We start from the raw sequence: 25,185 nt of genomic DNA, 5'->3' as shown, positions 1-25,185 counted from the left end.
AATTTCCAAAAATCCAAAAAAAATTGTAAAAATACTTAGAAAATTCATAAAAATTCCAAGATTTTCATAAGAAATTTCTAAAAATTTGTAGATCGATTCGGGACTCATAAAGTCTGGATCGAAAATTTTTGAGACTACGAGGGTCGATTAATTTCGATCCGGAAAATTTCCAATATTTTTGAAAAATAAATGAAAATTCCAAAAAATAGAAAAAATTAGAAAAATTCCATAAAATCACAAAAAATGGGAAATGGCCACATTCAACTGGCCCGACCCTAATTTTGTGATTTTTGGGTCCCGAACTCCCAAAAATGACCATTCTACCATTCCGGGCCTTCCGCCCCAAATTTTTACAAAATCACCCCAATACCCAAAATTGATTTTTGTGTGGGCCGATAGGGCCATTTTAGACATATCAAACCTTGATTGATTGATTTGATTGCTTGTAATGATTTTGATTGCGCATTAATTCCTCTGATTGTGATTGATTAGGATAGAAAATTCCCATCTGCATGAATACTCAGATTTTTTAGGACCTACCTCATCCGATATCGTATCGCATGAAATCTTAGGTTAGAAAAACAATCAACATCGGTAACCGAAAGGGCGTCAAATTTGAAACTTGGCGTAACCAAGTCCCCGGACCCAAAATCTCTGGTTTTCGCGGAACCGAACGGTTTCTCCCGACCGCTCGGTAAGGTTTTCCGATCGTACCTTCCAATAAATCGATCGGTGGCGACTCCGAATTGCATGTACACCTCGCACATGCCACCTGACCACACAAGGTCAATTTCGATATTTGATAAATTTTACCCGACATCGCGATTCGAGTAATGGGTCTTGGGAGAGACTCGCGATCCCCCATATATATGTCTATAAAAGGAGGGATCGGCTCGTTAGCCCTATTCCACCCCGGAAAGAAATTTCCGGAGGGTCGCGACAGAGGCGGCGACTCCACCGGGGATGTCTTTAAGAGGATTTAAGCCGATAAAAATGCTGATTGTTTTCTAACCTCGTTTTCTACAGATGCTCTTGAAGATGAGGTACGTCCACTAACAAAAAAGTGTTAAATGTTGATGCAGATGGGAGTTATAAGGGGTGGCGTCTGTGCTAACCATTTTTGATGCAGATATGGAGTTTTGGATTGTTTGTTTATTTATGCAAATTTTGAAGCGGTGTTTTGAATATAAATTGTGGTGCATGTCTTGCATATTTCGAGGATCACAACACTGCACACACAAGCGCCTAAACCCGAGCCGCGAAATCACCTCTTAGGTCGCCATAGATAGGGATCGGTATGCGAAGCTCTTGTGTTTGATTGCACTTGGGTTGACCATATTTGATCCCGCTCGCTATGTAAGATTGATGGTCCTACCCACTTGTTGTTTGATTGCGCTTGTGGGCGGCCCCTCGATTTGTATAGCGGGAGCCTTTTTAGGTCCATACCCGAGCCTTTTTGATTTCTTTAGAGTTAAACCTCACCTGTCTCATACGCATGTGAAATGGATGGTTGGTATACCTAAAACCAAAAACCAAAAAGAGAGAGTAACATCGGTTGGTAAGGCTTTCTACCCTTTTTATTTTGAACTTGTAAATTTAAATTTTGCATATCATGCATTTTCATTACATATCATCACAATTTGTAAGATCGTTTAAGTGATCGGGGTTGAAAGTCAAATTTTCCTTTTTAGGATAGATGGCGCCCCAAAGTCGTGTTGTTGTACCCGATGTATTCACATGGGAGCGGAGGACAATTCGACGCGAGGACCGAGTACCCGCTTCATTCCGAATTTTCGGATTTGTTCACGGACGAGAGCTCAACGGACGAAACCGCATCCGTAGCGAGAGTTGCGATTATACCCGATGTGGACGATATTTGGAACTCGAGCGCGAGAAAGAAAGAATCTGGGAGTTATACATGAAGTTGGCAAGAAAGCCACGTGCGACCAAGACGGCCCCAAAACACTCCTCGATCAAGAAGAAGGAAATCATCACCATATCCTCCGATGGTGAAGAAGATATCAAACTTCCCGAGATAGTAGAGATTTCATCGGATGAGGATACCATTCCCACTGTCTAGATTAGTACGACTTTGGGGCATTTTCTAGGTTTCATTATATTTTGAGTCTATTATGTACTTTCATCGACATTTATTGTCCGAACATCTCTAGATATTATCATGTTCTATCTTTTTTGACTTTATTGTATTAGACTTGTAAATTTCATGAGTTGTCAATTTGTGAACGACTTTTTACCCCGATTACGCTTAAACGATCCTAATCAAATTACATGCCATCTTTGGGTGAGATTTGGTCCATAATTACCCTATTTGGCTTATTTGGGTCAAGTGGGAGTAGTTGACCCTCATGTTACCAAAAGATGACATGGAATTTGGTTAGCGCATTTGCATCACATTACATACATATGCATATTAAACTGTGGTAATTGACTTTAGGATCATCATTTTTTGCATTTTTAGATCATGGGGAATGGAGACATCAAAATCATCCCAATACCGCGCAAGGAACTCACTATATGGTGGGATCGCCTCGACATCGTCAACAAAGCCTATGTGGAAGGACGTTTGGGACGACTTGTAGATTTGATCAAAGTGGAATACCAACCGGCGCTCATTCAAGCACTAGCCAAGGCATGGGACGCGCGAACAATGACATTCAACTTTCGAGGATTGGAATTGACCCCTACGCTTGAGGAGTATACCGCTATTATCGGGGCCAAATTTGAAGAACGTATAGCTCAACCCCCTTTGGACATGGACTCCACTCGTTCGTTATCGAGTTTCCTTCGCCTTAAAACTTCTGAAATTGAAAAAGTTTGCAAGTCCAATTCCAACAAATTCACATTCTCGTTCCTTTTCGATAACTATTCCTCTCTACCCACCGAAACCGGTCATAAATCGGGAAAGGTGTTTATCTTGGCTTTCTTTGCATTCGTTCTAATCCCGACTTCTAGAACTACTTTTGACCCCTCCATAACCCATATAGCCAGACAAGCGTGTTGTCGCTGGGATTATTCGTACATGATCTTAGCTGAGACTTTTCTCTCCCTGAATCGTTCCAAGTCTTCAAAAAAGGCCGTTTTCCAAGCGTCTAGCGGATTACTCCACTTGTGGTTCACCTCTCATATAAAGACTTTCCAACTCCGGGTGGGGTGTTATGAGATCAATGAGCACGTTCACCCCTTAGATCCTTCCTTAAGTGTCAATCCCTTGTACCCAAATACTCATTCAAAAAGTGGGTTGAGCTATTGGACAATTTGAAACCCGAGCATATTAGATGGCGTTTGACTTGGCCCAAGATCGTAGAAGCTCGCATTTCGGGTATTGAAGATAACCCTATTCCCTTATTGGGATGTACCGGCGCTGTGGCGTATTACCCCATTCGAGTGGTGAGGCAATTTGGAGTTCCACAAGAGATACCACCGGATGTTTGTCCCGGGATTTTCTCATTTGATATGACACGAGGAAAGCTCACTAAGGAAACAAAGGAGTTGTATCGGGCTCGGATCAAGCTTATCCTTCATGCTTTGAAGAACTCCCCGCTGCAACAAGTTGAGTGGCCGGATTATTTGGATAATGAGATGAACATTCATAGAGCTTCCAAGGAGTATATCAAGAAGTTTAAGGAGTATCGCCAATCAATGGTAGAGCCATATGTACCCGAGTGCGTATCTCCTCGGATTGAAGAAGTGGAGTCATATGAGCCGGAGTACATAGTACCATATGTACCGGGAGTAGAACCATACATTCCCGAGGATCCGGAGCAAGTGGATGTCGGAAGAAGGAGAAGACCCATACTTGTGGGATTCCGATGGATCGAAGAGCAAGAAGAGTGGAAGCGTCCCCGACTTGGATAGATCCATTCCCCCATTTAGATTTTACATATTTGTTATCTTTTAGATACTTTTGAACAATTTGGTTTGTAATAAATACATACTATTTCTTTTATGAGCATTTCATGCATACATATAGAAAAGTCAATTACCACGGATCAATGTCTCCAATCCTTTAATATTTCCCATACTGATTTGATATCCCGAAAACAGGTGAGCGATAAATACGAGGACTCGTAGCAAAACGCGCAAGTTAAGGATGGAACAAGAAGGGCTCGCACCTCGTGTGGGTAATCTGGAGAATCAAATGAATGTGATCGCCACAATGGTGGCGGAGATGAAGGCAATGATGATTGCAAGCCAGGGGAGATACCCCGTTGACCCTAATTCTCAAGCTCCTGCGGGGCCATCCGATGGAGCAAATGCTAATCCGGTGCCCGCCGCCAATCCAACTCTAAATCCGGAAAGACCGCCTAAGGATCCTCCCATTGTGATTGACCTGGAGAAAAAGGAGAAGCAAGTCCTCAAAATGGAAGAGGAAATTAAGAGGCTCGCTAAGATCGAAGAGTGTTTGGCGAGTCAAGGTTATGAGCTCTCGGGATTCGACAAGGTTGCACCGTTCGAAAAGATAGAGGTTCCTGCTGATTACAAGGAACCAGACTTTGTAAGAAGATATAATGGGACCGGGTGTCCCAAGGCGCACTTGAAGTATTACTTGCGCCGAATGTCGCAGTTCTCCGACAACATTCCACTCTTGGTTAACACTTTCCAGGAAAGCCTATCTCGGGCAGCCCTGGCGTGGTTCATTGAATTGGAGCCAGAGAGGCTCGCCGATTGGGATAAACGGGCAGACGAGTTCCTTCGGCAATACAAGTTTAACACTTTGACCGCCCTAACTAGAGAGGACCTTTTAAGGACCGTAAAAGGAAAGAGCGAGGCCGTTCGCGCCTACGCCCGGAGATGGAGAGCACTGGCTGTGCAGGTAAAGCCACCCATCCCGGAAGAAGAACTAATAGATCTGTTTCTCAAGGCCCTTCCTTTTGAATTTTTCGACAAACCGAACACCTCCGGGTGTCGGACATTTGCGCACCTAATCAAGGTGGCGTAACGCCACGAGTGGGCATTAAGAGAGAAGAAGATACCTGAGGCGCCTTTCAAACGCCAATACCCTTTGAGAAGGGATATTAGGGAGCAAATCGGAGAAGTAGCCTTTGTCCCTAACCCGCCAAAGCCCAGAAATTTCTCGCCTTCAATTCCTACCCAAGGAACGTCCTCCTGGACTACTTCCAAACCACCGGAATTCAGAAAAAAGAACCCAGTTGTTTTTACCCCACTACCCCGACCCTTATCCAAATTGTTACCCATGCTATTGGAAAATCGCTTAGTTGCAAAAGAGCCACCTAGAGCTCACCCGCCAAGATTTCCTGGGTATGATGAGACCCGGACGTGCGTATACCATATGGGAGAAAGGGGGCATAACGCGGACAACTGTCTCGCTTTGAAGTTCAAGGTGCAAGCATTGATCGACGGAAAAGTTCTAGAGTTTGATAAAGCTGAACCAAATGTGCAGCGGAACCCGCTACTCGAGCATCGCGAGGTAAACGCGATTTTGGAGGTGAAGAGGATGAGGTTCTGGAATTCATAGTGGACATGAGTAAAATGCGGGATATCTTGACATTGGCCTCGCAATACCCGGAAGGAGAGAGTATTTCCCGGGAGCAAAAAGAGGCTTGCTTGGAAAAATTAATTAGCTTGGGCGTCATAGGAAGAATGGAAAATGTCGCTTTCAAGGGGACCTACGTGGCGGTAGACATGCTGTCCGAGGAGTTCGCAATGAAACCTACGAGGGGAGCTCTTTTGAAAATACCCTCGGGATATTTGATGAGCATCAAAGATGGTCAAGAAATTGAAGAGATAGACGAATATGAAGTCCGTCTGGATAAGGCCCGCCGAGGCGATAGAAGATTTTTGCAGAAAGCCCTAGAGAGGGGCGAAATAGTTGATAACCTGGGGAAGATAGTGGTGGGTACAACTTTAAAGTGCTATATTCGGCGCCCCGAGTTTCTTTGTTGACTCGGAGATGTAGTCCCCGATGGGGGGGGTGGAATGGATGACCCCGCAAGCGATGAATTTGTGGGAACGATCGATGAAGTTAAGGACCAAGCGGCTCCTCGGAATGAACAGGAGAATCGAGAGGTCGATATGCGACTTTCTAATCTGGAGACGCACATGCGTCATTTAACAACTATGGTAGCAGATTTATCGCAATTGACGACCAAAAGGAATACTATGGCGATAGAAGAAAGCGTGCAGATTCTGGAGATACGGCGGACCATGGAGACACAGAATCGAAAGATCGTTCTACTGCAAGAGCAAGGAGATGACGTGTCGAGGAAAATGGATGAGTTGAAGGAGCTGATTACGCCACTTACTCAAGCAAGAAATGTCCCGCCTCAAGGTGCGAACCCGAGAGTGACCTTCCGCACGAAGTATAATGGCGCTAGGTGTCCTCTGGCGCATATCTCATATTATCTCCGCCAAATGATTGGCCACCATGAAGATGATGAAACATTGATCCGAATTTCGGACATAGTTTAACGGGCCCCGCATTAGCATGGTTTCAGTTAATTGACCTAGACCGGGTCCCGAGCTGGGAGGATTTATCGGAGCACTTCTTACGTCACTTTGAAGCTGGGATTAGGGGTTATTTCACTAAGGCTAATTTGTTGAACATCCGGAAAGGTGAAGATGAGAGTTTTGAGCTCTTTGCAAGAAGGTGGAAGAAACACGCTGTGATGGTGCAACCGCCGCTGTCGGAGAGAGAAATGCTGGAGTTTGTACTAAAGTCACTTCCGGCGGAATACTTTGATCGCATGTATGCATACACGTACTCATCGTTCCAACATCTGGTGGAGATTGGCATGAGGATTGAAGGGATTATCCCGAGAGTCAGAAGAGAAAGGCAGAGGGATTTCAATGAAGAAAATGCCACGCTGGTAAGGCCAGGTCTAGAACATAACCCCGATGACGTTCATGAGGATGAAATGATTGGGATGGTAGATGCCCCAATTCGTTTTGTGATTGATTTGAACAAAGTTGATAGCTGGGAGTTGGAAGCTTCTAGTTCGGAAAAACCATCAACATCCGAATCACTACCGAGAAAAGATCATACCGGTGAGGATTAAATTACCGCCTTTGTGGAAGAGTACAACTCAAGGGCAGTTCATTGGGATTATGGAACTGGCGAGATTGACGCCATAATGAGATCGGGAAGATGTTATCCCCCGAGAGAAGTGGATTCCGAAAAGAGAATCCCAAGCTGCGGAAGAGGTTGAGAAGTTGCAATCGGTCGTGAGGACCAGTGAATATGATGTCGTTGACCAACTGCGGAAGATGCCCGCACGCATTTCCTTCTTGGATCTCTTCAAAAATTCTGAAAAGCACAAAGACGCCCTTTTGAAGGTCTTTGGATGAGGTGCATGTTCCAGAGACAATTAACGAAGTGCAATTGGGAGACTTTGTGGGTGCTATCCTTCTGAAGGACCAGATATCCTTCTCGGACGAAGACTTCCCGAAAGAAGGGCGGGTCCACAACAAAGCCCTTTACATAGCTGTGAGGTGTCACGGAAAAGAGGTGCCTCACGTCTTGATTGATAATGGTTCCGCTTTCAACTTCGTGTCCACTAAGCACTTTGAGAAGCTTGGGGATCAATGAAGATTTTGTGAAGACATCCAAGGCCACCATCCGATCATTTGATGGAGTCTCCAAGAATGTTGTAGGAGAGATCGAATTGGACATTGTCATTGGACCGGTAACATTTTCTATACCATTCCAAGTATTGGATATTCCAAGCGCCTTCACCTTGCTCCTGGGAAGACCGTGGATTCATGTGTCCGGAGCGGTACCTTCCTCTCTGCATCAAAAGTTAAAATTTGTGGTCAAGGGTCAATTGATCACCGTCCATGGCGAGACAGGGCATCGAGCCGCTTTAAAAGGGATGGTCCCATACATTGAACCCTCAAAAGAGGAGGAGCTGAGTTATCACACCTTTGACATTGTATCTGTCATGCATGTGTCACCGATGCAAAGGTGGCTATACCGAGCTTTCAAACCTGCGACTATGGCGGGAAAAGTGCTACTCTCGAATGGATTTATTCCGGTCTTGGATTAGGGAAACATGGTCGGGGAATCCGTAACCCTTTGAATTTGGACTCAAATGACCACAAGGTTGGTCCGGGTTATAATGGAATAGCGAAAAATAACACCGGTCGAGGCCGAGGTCGAAACAATTGTTATGGAGACCGTGGACGCCGTGGACGCCAAGGTGGCCGTTTCATAGGCACCGATGTATGGAAAGCTAGAGGAAAAATGCTCCTAAACCCTTTATTCGAGGTATTCTCTAAGGGAGGCAAATGGCTGGAAGATGAGGACATTTCTGAGAATGCAGAGCCGGACTTATTCAACCCGTTCCTGGATAATCGGGTGAACGTGATAATTGAGTGGCTGAACAATGATTTCCCCACCCCTGAGTAAAAGGCTCTTTCTGAACTTTATCTTTTAATGCATTTTGATTACTGCACTTGCTTTAAAACTTTTTGAATGTTTTAGCACCCTTTGGGTCACATGCTGTGATCCAGGAAGTGCGATCTTGTATTGTTCTTAGTTGCATCTATTAATGAAAATCATCACAAACTTGATTACGGACATGTGGAGTAACGGATTGGTCCGATGATGACAATTGATTCTACCATGAAACTTGAGGCCTGATCCGCCATATGATCTTGGATTTTAAATAGCTTTTGAGAACCAGGATGTCCGGAAGATCGTGGACTAGTTCTCCTTTCTTTGTCTAAAAAATTGGAATTTGAAAAATGTTTTCATGATAAAAATCATGCATCCTTCAATTTTATCATCTTTAAATACTAACCTTTCATGGTGCATTTCGGGCATGTCATCCCACCCATACATAACAGGTTAATATGTGACTCGGATCAGCTCGATGACTATGCATGCGAAGTTGATATAGACGAGGTTGATGTGAGCGATATCAAGAAAGAATGGGATTGTTTCGAAGAATCTAAGCCTCCTATTTCCGAAGAACCTATCACTATTAATTTGGGAGATTCTCATTGCGTCAAGGAAGTGAAAATAGGAGGACACCTGTCATGCAGCAGATATTTTAAGAATGACGGTGTTACTCAAGGAATATCAAGATATCTTCGCCCGGTCGTATGCTGACATGCCGGGTCTAGATCGTGAGATTGTGGAGCATGCTTTGCCCACAGATCCTTCTTGCACACCAGTAAATCAATCACCCGGAAGAATGAATCCCGAACGAGCGGATAAAATCAAGGAAGAGGTGATGAAGCTCCTTAAAGTTGGATTTATCGAGGCTGTCCCATATGCTGATTGGGTCGCCAATATCGTACCAGTTAAGAAGAAGGATGGGAGAATTAGAATATGCGTGGATTATCGGGATTTGAACAAAGCTAGTCCCAAGGATGATTTTCCCCTACCGCACATTGATGTGCTCGTCGACAAGATCTGCGGGTTTTGAATTGTTCTCCTTTATGGATGGATTCTCGGGATATAATCAGATCATGCTGAAGGAAGAAGATAAGATCAAGACCTCATTCACTACACAATGGGGAACTTTTTGTTACAAGGTGATGCCATTTGGGTTGAAAAATGCAGGTGCAACATATCGAGGGCTATGGTGACCCTTTTTCATGATATGATACATAAGGAGATCGAGGTCTATGTGGATGATATGATTGCCAAGTCCAAGCCTGGAGAAGACCATGTTAAAGTGCTGAAGAAGTTATTTGATCGATTGAGAAAATATAAGCTCAAGTTGAATCCTGCGAAATGCGTATTTGGCGCAAGATCCGGAAAGCTGCTAGGATTTGTGGTGAGCAGCCGTGGTATTGAAATTGACCCTTCCAAGATTAAAGCCATATGGGAAATAGGAACTCCTGTTATCGTTAAAGAAGTAAGGGGTTTACTGGGAAGATTGAATTATATATCCAGATTCATATCCCAACTATCAGAAACGGCGAAACCCTTCTTCAAGTTGCTAAAGAAAGGTGCAAAGGTGAAATGGGATGCGGAATGCCAACAAGCATTTGAGAAGATCAAGGAATATCTGGTACAACCTCCAAGATTGGTACCTCCTATCCCTAACATTCCTCTAACTCTATATCCGACAGTTAATGATGAATCCCCTGGGAGCTTTACTTGCCCAAACTAACCCCAAGGATCGTAAAGAGCGGGCCATATATTATTTGAGCAAAAAGTTTACAACATCTGAAGTCAAGTATCCAACGAAGTGGAAAGGACTTGCGTAGCATTGGTCCGGGTCCTCCACAGATTGAGGCAAGATACGCTGCATTATCATATAGAATTGGTCACCGAGAATGACCCCATCAAATACCTTTTGGAGAAACCAACGTTGTTGGGAAAGATGGCTAAATGGCAAATACTGCTTTCGAGTTCGATATCAAAACCTCTCCCCAAAAAATCTGTCAAGGGAAGAGCGATTGCTGATATGCTAGCCGAGAACCCTCCTAAGGACGTTTCGAGCAAAACAAGGGAGGTCAAATCCTGAATATATCTCAAGACAAATGGACAATGTACTTCGACGGCGCAGTGAACCTCACTTTGGATCGTGCATCAGGGCGTTTTGATATCCCCCAAGATCAACATTATCCAGTTTCAGCCAAGTTGGTATTCCCCGCACCAACAACATTTCGAATATGAAGCCTCGCATACTAGGATTACAATTGGCCATCTCATTAAAGGTGAAGAAGCTACTTGGTATATGGAGATTCCATGCTAATCATTTTACAAACTCAAGGGGAGTGGAAGACAAAGGATCCCAAGCTTATTCCTTATCATAAGTACCTCGAGGAGCCGATCCAACATTTTGAGGAGATCACTTTTGAATATCTCGCGAGAACTCGGAACCATTTTGCTGATGCTTTGGCCACATTATCAGCCATGTTACAAGTGCAAAATGGTCTTGAGATAGAACCGTTAAGGATTGACATCCTTGAGCAACCCGCATACTTGCATGGTCATTGAAGAAGAACCTGATGAGGAACCGTGGTATCATGACATCAAGAATTACCTGCTTGAAGGGCGAATTCCCGCAGAAGCAGTCAACCGTAAGATAAAAAGTACATAAGCAAGATGGCATCTAAATTTTTCCTCGGCGGACGCGATCCTATACAAGAGATCCTTTGACTCAGTCCTGCCGAGGTGCGTGAATTCCAAAGAAGCAAATCTCATTATGAAAGAGATTCATGAAGGAGAGTGCGGGCCGCATATGAATGGTCACCTCCTCGCCAAGAAGATTATGAGACTCGGATATTACTGGATGACTATCGAGTCGGATTGCAACCAGCATGTTAGATCCTGTCATCAATGTCGGGTATACGGCGACAGGATAAATGCGCCACCAACCGAGCTACGTCAAATGTCAGAGCCCTGGCCGTTCTGCATGTTGTCGCGACCCTCCCGGAAATTTCCTTCCCGGGGTGGGAATAGGGCTAACGAGCCGATCCCCTCCTTTTTATAGACATATATATGGGGGATCGCGAGTCTCTCCTAAGACCCATTACTCGAATCGCGATGTCGGGTAAAATTTTTCAAATATCGAAATTGACCTTGTGTGGTCGGGTGGCATGTGCGAGATGTACATGCAATTTGGAGTCGCCACCGATCGATTTATTGGAAGGTACGATCGGAAAACCTTACCGAGCGGTCGGGAGAAACCGTTCGGTTCCGCGAAAACCAGAGATTTTGGGTCCGGGGATTTGGTTACGCCAAGTTTCATATTTGACGCCCTTTCGGTTACCGATGTTGATTGTTTTTCTAACCTAAGATTTCATGCGGATGCGATATCGGATGAGGTAGGTCCTAAAAAAAATCTAAGTATTCATGCAGATGGGAATTTTCTATCCTAATCAATCACAATCGGAGGAATTAATGCGCAATCAAAATCATTACAAGCAATCAAATCAATCAATCAAGGTTTAATATGTCTAAAATGGCCCTATCGGCCCACACAAAAATCAATTTTGGGTATCGGGGTGATTTGGTAAAAATTTGGGGCGGAAGGCCCGGAAGGGTAGAATGGTCATTTTGGGAGTTCGGGACCCAAAAATCACAAAATTAGGGTCGGGCCAGTTGAATGTGGCCATTTCCCATTTTTTGTGATTTTATGGAATTTTTCTAATTTTTTCTATTTTTTGGAATTTTCATTTATTTTTCAAAAATATTGGAAATTTTCCGGATCGAAATTAATCAACCCTCGTAGTCTCAAAAATTTTCGATCCAGACTTTATGAGTCCCGAATCGATCTACAAATTTTTAGAAATTTTTTATGAAAATCTGGGAATTTTTATGAATTTTCTAAGTATTTTTACAATTTTTTTGGATTTTTGGAAATTTTCTTTTTATTTTTTATTATTTTTTATTAAAGAACCGGACCGGGTCAAACCGGTCAACGGTCGGTCAACCCGGTCCGACCGCCTCGGACTCACCCCGCGACACCTAAAACGGCACCGTATCTAATTATCTACTCATTTTTTTGATTTTCTAAAATTAAATTCCTAATATTCGAATAAAAGAAAAAGAATGGACGGCTAAGATCAACTGTGGAATCAATCTCGCCCGTCGCCCTACGCTTAAGCAAAACGACGACGTTACCGTCTATCTACTCAAAACGACATCGTGTTCTTTAAAGCTATGGACGGCCACAATCTATTCTGGATTTGATCCGAACCGTTCACCTCACCTATACCTAAACGGCACCGTATGAATTAAGGGGACGGACGGCCGCGATTAAAAGTAAGAACCAATCTGAACCGTTCGTCCATTCTAAAGCCTAAAACGACGCCGCTTCTGCCCTATATACCCTAAACGACGTCGCGTGCTACTAACTAAAACGACGCAGTATTTGATTTTTTTTATTTTCTTTCTAATATCCTAATATCCGAAAATATAAAATAAAAATCCAACGGCCCGTAATCAAACTCAGCTAAAAATCTGGGCCGTCGGATGAGATCCGAGTCGGCTCGCTCGCGCCAACAACCGAGACGACTCGGATCCAAGCTGGACCAATAGGGACATGACACCTAGACGTTTGACTCGCCGACCGTGCCACATCAGCTTCATCTTCTTCGTTGCGACAACGCCGAACGGACGGCCAGGAAACCTCCGGCGAGATCCAACGGTCAGATCTCGCCGGATCGGCGCGAAACCACCGCCGATCGACTCGACTCGACATCCAGATTAACATATATGAAAATCAAGCAGTCTCATCCACCGAATCAACACTATTCTAGCTTGCACAGAACCAAAGTTGCGTAACTCAATCACGTAATATAGAGCATGACAGGTTCAATTCGTTCACGAATACATTCTAACGAGGTTCGAAACCTTACTCGCAGTCGAGTTGACTGGTTTGGTCTAGGATTACCTAGACGAGCTTCGACGATGTCGGCAATGGAGGTTGAGGTTTGCGGACTCGATTCGAGGTATTTGTACAAAATCGATGCAAGGAAATGATGCGACGATGGTCGATAAGGTTTAAGGATGAAAAGGCACACAATAATCGAAAGGATTATGCTCGTGAGCTTAAGATGCCATGATTGCACAAAGGAAGAAATTGAAAGCTCGACTTACCGCTTCTGGTGGTTGTACTTCGATTGAGCCGTGCCGATCGACTCGTCCGAGCTTGGAGGAAGTTCCGGTGACGATCCGCCGCGCCGATTTGGCCTAGACCGGCCGGACCGAAGTAGCGAAAACTCGGTCTGCAACTTGAGCTCGCACCTCGCACGGGAGATTCTTTCTCTTCCTCTCTCACTTTCTCTCTCTATTCCGGCGTGTGATGAACCGAATGAGTCCCCCCTTGCGTCCGTAATCTTCCTTGCTATTTATACTCACTTTTCAAATTTGCGCGCGCACGGGCCAAGCTTTGCCGAGGCTCTCACGTGCCATTCACACGCGTTTTTTTGGTCACCGGAGGTTGAACGGCGACGGGCATGAAGACACGTTCCGTTTGGTTCTCCGTTAGTCACGAATTAAGCTTGAATTTGTGCGTTTTTGCGAAATGTTGACTTTTGTATGCGCTGAACCTTTGACTCGATCGCCGGAGCATCTTCGGTGACGATTGGTCCCGGCGTCGGTGGCAATCGACTCCTCTTGAGTTGAACCACAAAAGCCCTACAAGAATTGCATCAATTAGGATAGAATTCCCCTTCAATTTGGTCGTCAAAATCCAATGTTGAATTCTGCAAATCGGCTTGTGCTTCGAAGAAGACGACACTTTGTTTGGACCGGGTTCGACCGGTCCGACCGGCAATCGGGCCGGTCCGAACCTGTTCGATGGTGTTCTTTGCGAAATTCTCAAAATTAGTTGAAATTGAGTGGGGATTTTTGCAATTAAACTTCAAAATTGCACTTAGGGGACTGAATTCTATATAAAAATGTGTTTTTGCCCAAAATTTCTCATCAATTTCTATGAAAACCCCAAATTTTTCAATTTGCCCAAATTGGGGAAAAGTTCAATTGAGTGTCAATTTGACCAAATTGGACCATGAGACCCATTCCAATCAATTCTAAATGTATGAAAACATAGGGTGACAGTCCAATTTTACCATGATAGTCCCTCAATTAAAAGTAATTTCAAAATTTGGCCAATTGAGGGACTATCATGCAAATAATTTGGGAATTTTGTATCTAATTCATGCAATTCACGCAGTTGAGGGTGCAATTGATCAAATTGAAGTTCAAAGGGACCACAATTGAATGTCTAGACTCCAAACGTGCAAAAAGTGCAAATAAAAAGACTCAATTAGTATTTTTTATGAAAATTCAACCTTAGGCGTTGTGAAGGAACACCCAAAATTGAATTCAATTTTCAATTTTTCTTGAGGTCAATATGAAAAGGGAATTAAAAGAAAAATATTGGACATTTTTGTGTATTTTTGTGACCTCGAAAAGTATTTTTTATGGATTTTCCAGAATTTTCCTATTTTTCGAAAATATAAAAAAAAAATGCGAAAAATATGGAAAATTATTTTTTGTTCCAAATTGGTTCCTTATGCTTGGCCAAGGCTTCCAATGTTGATTTTTTAATTTTTTTGATTTTTTGTGAATTTTTAATGAATTTTGGAAAATAAAACTAAAGGAAAACCGACTAAAAATTCAGGTGTCAACACATGTGGGGAATTGATATGATCGGCCCTATCAACCCAAAGGCCTCCAACGGACATCGTTTCATTCTGGTTGCTATTGATTATTTCACCAAATGGATTGAAGCTAGCTCATATGCCAATGTCACCGTGAATAGTGTGGCCAAGTTCATCAAGCGAGATATCATCTCAAGATATGGAGTGCCAAGAGCCATCATTACGGACAATGGCTCAAATTTGAACAACAAGGTAGTCGATCAATTGTTGGAACAATTTAAGGTACGACACCTAAATTCTTCACCTTACCGCCCACAAATGAATGGAGCTGTGGAAGCGGCAAACAAGAACATCAAGAAGATATTGGCCAAAACTGCTGAGAAATATCGAGATTGGCATGAGAGATTGCCATATGCTCTCATGGCCTACCGAACTTCGATTCGTACTTCGACCGGGGCAACTCCCTACTCTTTGGTATACGGTATGGAAGCAGCCCTACCGGTAGAAGTGGAAATCCCCTCTTTAAGGATCCTGTCTCAAGTTGAGCTCACGAAAGAGGAATGGAACCGACAGAGACATGAACAATTGAATTTGATTGATGAAAAACGATTAAGGGCCATCTGTCATGGTCAGAGCTACCAGAAGAAAGTGGCCAGAGCTTTTAACAAGAAGGTCAAGCCCAGAAATTTTGAAACAGGGGATGCTAGTTGTGAAGAAAATGCTCCCAAATGCACAACACCCAGGAGGCAAATTTATGCCAAATTATGAAGGCCCCTACGTGATTCAGAAAGTCTTATCCGGGGGAGCTCTTATACTTGTAAACATGGATGGAGAAGAGTTGGCAAGTCCAATGAATTCGGATGCCGTGAAGAGATATTTTCCTTGAAATAAATTGAGCTTCGGAGCGATTAATGAGCAGATCCGAGTCACATAGAATTTTGCATTCGCATGACATCTGCATACATGCATTTGCATACGTTTGTATTTTGCAGGTAAACTGGGAATCACGAAGAACCTTGCGGAGGAACAAGAATCAACATCCGAAGGAGACAGGAGGAAGTCGCTTTGGGATTTGAAATTTGGAATGTGATCGGAAATTTTGAACATCTTTGAATTAATTGATCCCTTTTGTTTTTACAGGAAACGAGAGTCAACATCCGGAGGAAATGAGAAGAAATCGCTTCGGAACTTAAAACTTTGAATATCTTTGAACCGATTGATTTCTTTTGTTTTTACAGGAAACGGGAGTCAACACATCCGAAGAAGACAGGAGGAAGTCGCTTCGGGATTTGAAATTTTGTATATCTTTGACTAATTGATTCCTTTTGTTTTTACAGGAAACGGGAGTCAACATCCGAAGGAGGAAACGGGAGTCAACATTCGAAGGAGGAAACGGGAGTCAACGTCCCAAGGAGACAAGAAAAAACCGCTTGAACTTAAAATTTTAAATGTTTTGAACTGATTGTTTCCTTTTGTTTTTACAGGGAACAGAAGTCAATATTTGAAGAAGACAGGTTTGAGGTTTTCCTCCTTTACAAAGTATTTTCATACACCGTCGTGCTTGAAATTAAGAAAATTTGGATTTGCAAAGCAACAGAGCTATTTCAAAGAAACATTCCTTTCAAATTTCAGAAACGTCTTTCGAATACCCTCTCAATGAAGATTTTTGCGAATGATGAATTTTTGATGAAATGCCCCGAGTTTCTATAAAAAGGGCATGTTTTGAAAGCTTTTCAAAAGACCGATCCTTCAGATGAAAAGAGGCAAACTTTGTCCTTAAATACGTCCCCGATTCACTTGAACGATGAGTGAGAGTGATAGAGTGAAAGAGCTTAACCTTGGGACGTATGGGTCATTCGCGTTGATTACATGGATTGAAATGATGAAAAGGCATTTCCATTTCAAAATTATCCATACACATTTATATCCCTTGATAACCAATCCGAGCCAAAAGGGAGAATTTTGTGAATATAACCCTGTCAAGAACCACCCCACACTGGGGCATATTTGGAGGTTCATTGGATGATTTCTTGGAGAAAAGGTCGGGTAAGACTTTATTGTACTGACCTGCATCAATCTTTTTGTGATAGCTTCAGGTGATTCCTAGCGTAGATTTGGAACATCTCAAAGTGAAGAAAAGCATTTCACTTCTATATCCCTAAACACTTATCCTTTGAAGAGCCAATTTGAGCCATTGAATTCTCATTTCTAAACCTTTGTTGGTGATCACCTCCCTACACTTGGGGCAAATAAAGGAATAACCAGCAATGAATCAAAAAGCATGATCGGAAGAACTTTGAATTTTGATACCGGTCTCCAAAAGAGCCGACCAATGCAAAGATTGATGAAAGGGTTAGAAAAAGCAAAGTGCCTGGTAAAAGCAAGGCCAAAGCCCATGAAAAGAGCACCCTGGAAAGAGATAAATCTTAAAGAAAAATCATTAAGATGAAAAGAGGAAAATCCTCAAAGTCAATTGAGCAAAAAATGATCATGAATCTACTGCAAAAGCAAATGAAAGCTGGAAAAATGTCAAGGTGATCACCAAAGTTCACCCCTCTTTGAAAATATAGCCGTCCTTAAAGGGCCCACCTTAAGCCAAAATACAACCTGTCACCAAAACTTTTCCGATCTAAGAGGTGTTTCGGGTTGATGCAAGAGATCACACAGGAAGCTACCGCTTAAAGAGGTAAGTACAATCTCGTCTTATCATGTCTTCGGGGTTCTTGACTTGTAGACCCAAAGAAGCTATTTTTGATCAAGATTCATTTCTAAACCTTAAATTGAATATCCATTGATAAGCCTTTGACCTGGCCTGAATTACGGTCCCTTTTAAAATGCCTTCTCGATTAGTCGATTGTATGCATCTCGAATGATCCCGAAACCTCAAGGTTAGGTTTCCTATGAGCAGATTTGAATTTTAAGAAAAAGCCTTTCCAAAACGGTGAGAAGCCCTCTTGGATGAAGGAAAATCCTTTTGAAAATTTTTTAAAACAACCTTTTTGAAAAACACTCGGGATGTGTCATTCAAAATCCATCCTCGATTGGAGATTTGAAATTGTGATTGGACACATTTCCCTCACAAATACACTTTGAAAATTTGTCTAGAATTCTTAAATTTCTCCCAAGAACTTAAAGTTGTCATACTAATGATGTTTGATTGAACTTTCTGCGGGTTCCCCGGTGACCCCAAATCCTCGTAAAAGTTGCATTTTAAAGATTTGATTAACTTGGATTTTCTCGCAGGTCTTCCGGAGTCCCCAGTGTCCTCGAATCCCCCACTTTTAGAAAATTTGAAATAGGGTTTGAGCTCTGTAGGTACACTAGTCAACCTAGGTCCTCGGATGGCACCCTCTCAGACGGTTAGTAGCTGGAGAGACGAAAACCGATCTGCCTTTTTGAAAATTTGAAATAGGGTTTGAGCTCAGTAGGTACACTAGTCAACCTAGGTCCTCGATGGCACCCTCTCGACGGTTAGTAGCTGGAGAGACGAAAACCGATCTGCCTTTTTAAAAATTTGAAATAGGGTTTGAGCTCCGTAGGTACAATAGTCAACCTAGGTCCTCAGATGGCACCCTCTCGGACGGTTAGTAGCTGGAGAGACGAAAACCGATCTGCCTTTTTGAAAATTTGAAATAGGGTTTGAGCTCTGTAGGTACACTAGTCAACCTAGGTCCTCGGATGGCACCCTCTCGGACGGTTAGTAGCTGGAGAGACGAAAACCGATCTGCCTTTTTGAAAATTTGAAATAGGGTTTGAGCTCCGTAGGTACACTAGTCAACCTAGGTCCTCAGATGGCACCCTCTCGGACGGTTAGTAGCTGGAGAGACGAAAACCGATCTGCCTTTTTAGATGGTGAGTCCCCGCATGGAGGATAGCCAAACTCTTTTAAATAGGTGAAACCCCTTTGTTACAAGGGTGAACCTCCCCCCCTCGACGGTTAGTAGCTGGAGAGACGAAAACCGATCTGATTTTTTTAGATGGTGAGTCCCCGCATGGAGGATAGCCAATCTCTTTTAAATAGGTGAAACCCCTTTGTTACAAGGGTGAACCTCCCCTCTCAGACGGTTAGTAGCTGGAGAGACGAAAACCGATCTGCCTTTTTGAAAATTTGAAATAGGGTTTGAGCTCTGTAGGTACACTAGTCAACCTAGGTCCTCGGATGGCACCCTCTCGGACGGTTAGTAGCTGGAGAGACGAAAACCGATCTGCCTTTTTAGATGGTGAGTCCCCGCATGGAGGATAGCCAATCTCTTTTAAATAGGTGAAACCCCTTTGTTACAAGGGTGAACCTCCCCCTCAGACGGTTAGTAGCTGGAGAGACGAAAACCGATCCGCTTTTTTTAGATGGTGAGTCCCCGCATGGAGGATAGCCAATCTCTTTTAAATAGGTGAAACCCCTTTGTTACAAGGGTGAACCTCCCCCTCGAACGGTTAGTAGCTGGAGAGACGAAAACCGATCCGCTTTTTAGATGGTGAGTCCCCGCATGGAGGATAGCCAATCTCTTTTAAATAGGTGAAACCCCTTTGTTACAAGGGTGAACCTCCCCCCTCAGACGGTGAGTAGCTGGAGAGACGAAAGCCGATCCGCTTTTTAGATGGTGAGTCCCCGCATGGAGGATAGCCAATCTCTTTTAAATAGGTGAAACCCCTTTGTTACAAGGGTGAACCTCCCCTTTCAGACGGTGAGTAGCTGCATAGACGAAAGCCGATCTGCCCCCCTTTTTTTAAATGATGAATCCCTAGTGGATAATCGAACCCATTTTAAATAGGTGAAACCCCTTTGTTACAAGGGTGAACCTTCCCCACAAATCTTCAAACCACCACTCGACATCATACGGACGCCGACCATTGCAAAATCGCGCCAAACCGTCCACAGGTAATTTCATACACCGAATTTTTCAACCTCGGATCGACAAATCTCAAACCATAGACAGGTGAGCTACGGGTAAGTCTCTCTCTCTTCTCATCTCTATTTCACATGAAATGAGCATAAATTGGAAATAATTCCCCACAGAGTTAGAGCTTTAACAGCAAAGGTAAAGCAATCGAATGTCAAGACTAGTTTTCTTTAGATTTTTCCCCAAAAGAGTCGATTAAGGATCCAGGTGTCACCTTGTCTTTGAAAGCAACCTCTGACCGAGATTACTTTCAAAGAGGGGCAAATGTTGACACCCGAATTTTTAGTCAGTTTTCCTTTAGTTTTATTTTCCAAAATTCATTAAAAATTCACAAAATATTAAAAAATTATAAAATCAACATTGGAAGCCTTGGCCAAGCTTAAGGAACCAATTTGGAACAAAAAATATTTTTTCATATCTTTCGTATTTTTTAATATTTTCGGAAAATAGGAAAATATTTGAAAAATTCATAAAAAATACTTTTCGAGGTCGCAAAAATACAGAAAAATGTCCAATATTTTTCTTTTAATTCCCTTTTCATATTGACCTCAAGAAAAATCAAAAATTGAGTTCAATTTTAGGAGTTACTTCACAACACCTAGAGTTGAATTTTCATAAAAAATACCAATTGAATCTTTTTATTTGCAATTTTTGCACATTTTGTGTCTAGACATTCAATCGCAGTCCCTTTGAACTTCAATTTGATCAATTGCACCCACAATTGCGTGAATTGCACGAATTAGGCAAAATCCCCAAAATATTTTCAATTTAGTCCCTCAATTGGTCAATTTTTGAAATTACTTTTAATTGAGGGACTATCATTGCACAATTGGACCATCCCTAGTGTTTAGACACATTCTGAATCGATTGGCATGGGTCTCATAGTCCAATTTTATCAATTAGACGTTCAATTTAGTTTTTCCCCAAATTGGGAATTTTGAAAAATTTGGGGGTTTTGTATAAATTGATGGGAAATTTTGGGCAAAACCACTTTTTTAGATGATATTCAGGGTCCTAAGTCCAATTTTGAGGTTTAATTGCAAAAATTCCCAACCAATTTCGTTTAATTTTGAAAATTTTGAAAGTGCAACTATCTGAACCGGTTCGGACCGGTCGACTGACGGTCGGACCGGTCGAACCGGTCTAGAACAGATACTTCTTCTTCCTCGCGCGATTGTCCCATTCTCGCAGATTTGAAGGTGGATTTTGATCAACAAATTGAAGGGCAATTCGATCCTAATTGGTCCAATTATCGTGGGGGTTTTGCTCCTCGGGCTGAGACGTGTCCATCGCCACCAACGCCGTGACCAATCGTCGCCGGAGCACGGCGGAGCAGCCGGTCAAAGGCTCGGAGGCCAAAAAGTCAACATTTCACAATCCGCGCCAAATTGGAGCTCGATTCGCGACTAACGGAGAGCCAAACGGAGTGCATTCTTGTGCCGTCGCCGTCCGACCTCGGGTGACCAAAATTCGTGCGATTCGCACGTGAATACGTCCCCCCGCTCACACCCGAGACGCGCCAAATTTCGAAAATCCAAGTATAAAAGGCCAAGAACATTCGCGAAGCGGGAGGGGGCTCATTCCCGTTTGCAAGTTGTTGATAGAGCTAGAGAGAGAGAGAGAAAACGAGAGAGAGCTCGTTCTCCCGTTCGCTCGGTTGAGAACTCGAGCTCGACCGTGAGCTCTTGGTGAGGCCAATCCAGAGCGAATCAAGACTTGAAATCACGTCCGTAAGCTTCGTTTAGGCTCCGAGGATTCGATCGCGACAGCTCGGTCAAGTTGCGAGCTCCGAGAATCGGTGAGTTAATCTTCCTATCTCGCTACTTGTCTAATCATGGCATCCTCACATCCTAAGCATGATTCGTGAAATTGTTGTGTGCCTTTTGATGCCCGAGCCTCACCGACCATGCTCGTATCTGGTTTTTGCATCAATCTTGCTCGAACATCCCGAGTCGAAACCTCCAATCATCGCGGTCCGGCCGAACGCCGGCCAGACCTCTCCGGCCTTCGCGAGTCCGATCGGGACTCGAGGTAAGTTTCCTCAACTCATCTTCGAGCTTCTGTGTGAAGGAATTGAACTGTAATGCTCTTTTTTGCTTGATTGAACCATGCGATCTCAGCATCGTGTGAGCTTGATATATGTTGATTCCGTGGATACAATCACTTAATCTTTGGATATGTTGATCCGGAAGTCCGAGCGAGTCGTCCGGTGTTGGTCTCGCGTCATTCCGGCGAGATCTCGCCGTTAGATCTCGCCGGAGCGTTCTCGGCCGTCCATTCTGTGTCGTCGCTAGGTTGAAGAAGAAGCCGACATGTCATGGTCAACGGGTCAACCGGCCTAGGTGTCGTCGTGTGATAGGGCCAGCTAGGATGCGAGTCGGCTCGGCCGTTAGCGCGAGCGGGCTGGCTCAGATCCGATCCAACGGCTGAGATTAATCGATGAATTTGATTCTCGGCCGTTGGATCGTTTTATATATATTCGTTTATTAAAAAATTCATAAACGGTGTCGTTTAGCTCAGGGATATGCGGCGTCGTTTTGTCTTTAGATAGGTTTGACGGTCCAGATTAAGTCTAGGATTGATCATGGCCGTCCATGCATTTAATCGATCCGGCATCGTTTTAACTAAGGGAGAGATGAACGGCTTAGATTAGATCGAAGTTAGATCGTGACCGCCCGTTTGAATAGGTCAAGTGCGACGTCGTTTTTGTAAGCGAGGGCCGAGACGTCGTCGTTTTTGCCAGGGCGCGAGTTAATGGCTGAGATCGGATCTGCAGTTGATCTCGGCCGTCCATCCATTTTCTTTTATTCCGAATATTAGAAATTAGTATTAGAAATTCAAAAAAAATAATATAGAAAAATAGATACGGCACCGTTTAGTGTGCGGTTGGTTCACGAGTGGGTCCGCGAGCGGTCTGACCGGGTTGACCCGGTCGTTGACCGGATTGACCGGTCCGGTCTATTAATAAAAAATAATATAAAAATAAAAAGAAATTTCCAAAAATCCAAAAAAAATTGTAAAAATACTTAGAAAATTCATAAAAATTCCCGGATTTTCATAAAAAATTTCTAAAAATTTGTAGATCGATTCGGGACTCATAAAGTCTGGATCGAAAATTTTTGAGACTACGAGGGTCGATTAATTTCGATCCGGAAAATTTCCAATATTTTTGAAAAATAAATGAAAATTCCAAAAAATAGAAAAAATTAGAAAAATTCCATAAAATCACAAAAAATGGGAAATGGCCACATTCAACCTGGCCCGACCCTAATTTTGTGATTTTTGGGTCCCGAACTCCCAAAAATGACCATTCTACCCTTCCGGGCCTTCCGCCCCAAATTTTTACCAAATCACCCCGATACCCAAAATTGATTTTTGTGTGGGCCGATAGGGCCATTTTAGACATATCAAACCTTGATTGATTGATTTGATTGCTTGTAATGATTTTGATTGCGCATTAATTCCTCCGATTGTGATTGATTAGGATAGAAAATTCCCATCTACATGAATACTCGATTTTTTAGGACCTACCTCATCCGATATCGTATCTGCATGAAATCTTAGGTTAGAAAAACAATCAACATCGGTAACCGAAAGGGCGTCAAATTTGAAACTTGGCGTAACCAAGTCCCCGGACCCAAAATCTCCGGTTTTCGCGGAACCGAACGGTTTCTCCCGACCGCTCGGTAAGGTTTTCCGATCGTACCTTCCAATAAATCGATCGGTGGCGACTCCGAATTGCATGTACACCTCGCACATGCCACCCGACCACACAAGGTCAATTTCGATATTTGATAAATTTTACCCGACATCGCGATTCGAGTAATGGGTCTTGGGAGAGACTCGTGATCCCCCATATATATGTCTATAAAAGGAGGGATCGGCTCGTTAGCCCTATTCCACCCCGGAAAGAAATTTCCGGAGGGTCGCGACAACCGTAACCTATTTTCTAAATTTCTTTTTTTGATTTTCTAAACTAATTTCTAATATTCAGATATAAAAGAAAATAATGGACGGCCGAGATCAACTTCAGAATTAATCTCGGCCGTCGATTCAGTCTAGCTAAAACGACGTCGTGTTCTAACATTGAATGGGCGGCCACGATTAAGACATCGGATTCGATCTCAGCCGTTGTTCTATCACTACATGAAACGGCGACGCATTAAACATCTAAAGGACGGCTGCGATTCAAGCTAGAACCGATCCGGGCCGTTAAAACTCCTAAACCACAAAACGACGCCGCTTTCGGTCTTTTACACAAAACGTCACCGCATCACTTAACATCTTGGACGGCCACGATCTAACCTAAGCTCAATCCGAGCCGTTCAATCCCTATATGCCCTAAACGACGTCGCCTAACACTAACTAAAACGGCGCCGTTTCACCATTTCTTATTTTCTATCTAATATATCAAATTTTCGAAAATACTAAACGAAGATCCAACGGCCGAGAATCAAACCTACCTAATTTTCTCAGTCGTTGGATCGGATCTCGAGCCGCCCGCTCGCGCCAACGGCCGAGCCGACTCGGATCCGAGCCGGCCCTATCGTACGTCGACAACTCAACTCGTTTGACCCCGTGACCCGACACGTCACCTTCTTCTTCTTCCTCGCGACGACACCAAACGGACGGCCATGGTTCCTCCGGCGAGATCTAACGGTGAGATCTCGCCGGATCGACGTGAAACCACCGCCGATCAACTCCTCTCACCCCTCAGATCAACATAATTGAAAATCAGACAATTCTATCCACGAAATCACAACTAATCAAACACACACAGTCTCGTAGTTGCAGAGTTCAATCACGAAGCACAGAGCACAATAGTTCAATTCTATTACAGAGAAGCTAGAAGAGGAGGTAAGGAAACTTACCTCGAGCTCGAATCGAGCTCGCGAGGGCTAGAATGGCCTGGCCGGTGCTCGGCCGCACCGTATGATGTTGGAGGCTCGACTCGGGAGATTTGGACAGAATCAATGCAAGAGTAAGTTGCGAACGAGGTCAGAGATGTAATAGGAGTAAAAGGCACAAGGTAATTGCAAGAATGGAGTTCGGGAGGTCAAGTCGCCATGAATGCACAGTGAGAAAATTGAGAGCTCAACTTACCGATCCAGGCGGTTTCGGGCGGCAATATTGGTGGCGATAGCTTCCCCGAACTTCGGGCGAACTTCCGGAAGTGGTTTCACGGCTTGGAATGGCCTGGATTGGTCGGACGACCGCCTTGCAGAACGAGCTCCGG

Source organism: Rhodamnia argentea, chromosome 9 (genome assembly GCF_020921035.1).
Source record: "Rhodamnia argentea isolate NSW1041297 chromosome 9, ASM2092103v1, whole genome shotgun sequence".
Taxonomy (NCBI): domain Eukaryota; kingdom Viridiplantae; phylum Streptophyta; class Magnoliopsida; order Myrtales; family Myrtaceae; genus Rhodamnia; species Rhodamnia argentea.
The sequence above is the reverse complement of the archived record's forward strand: the minus strand, read 5'-3'. Positions refer to the sequence as shown.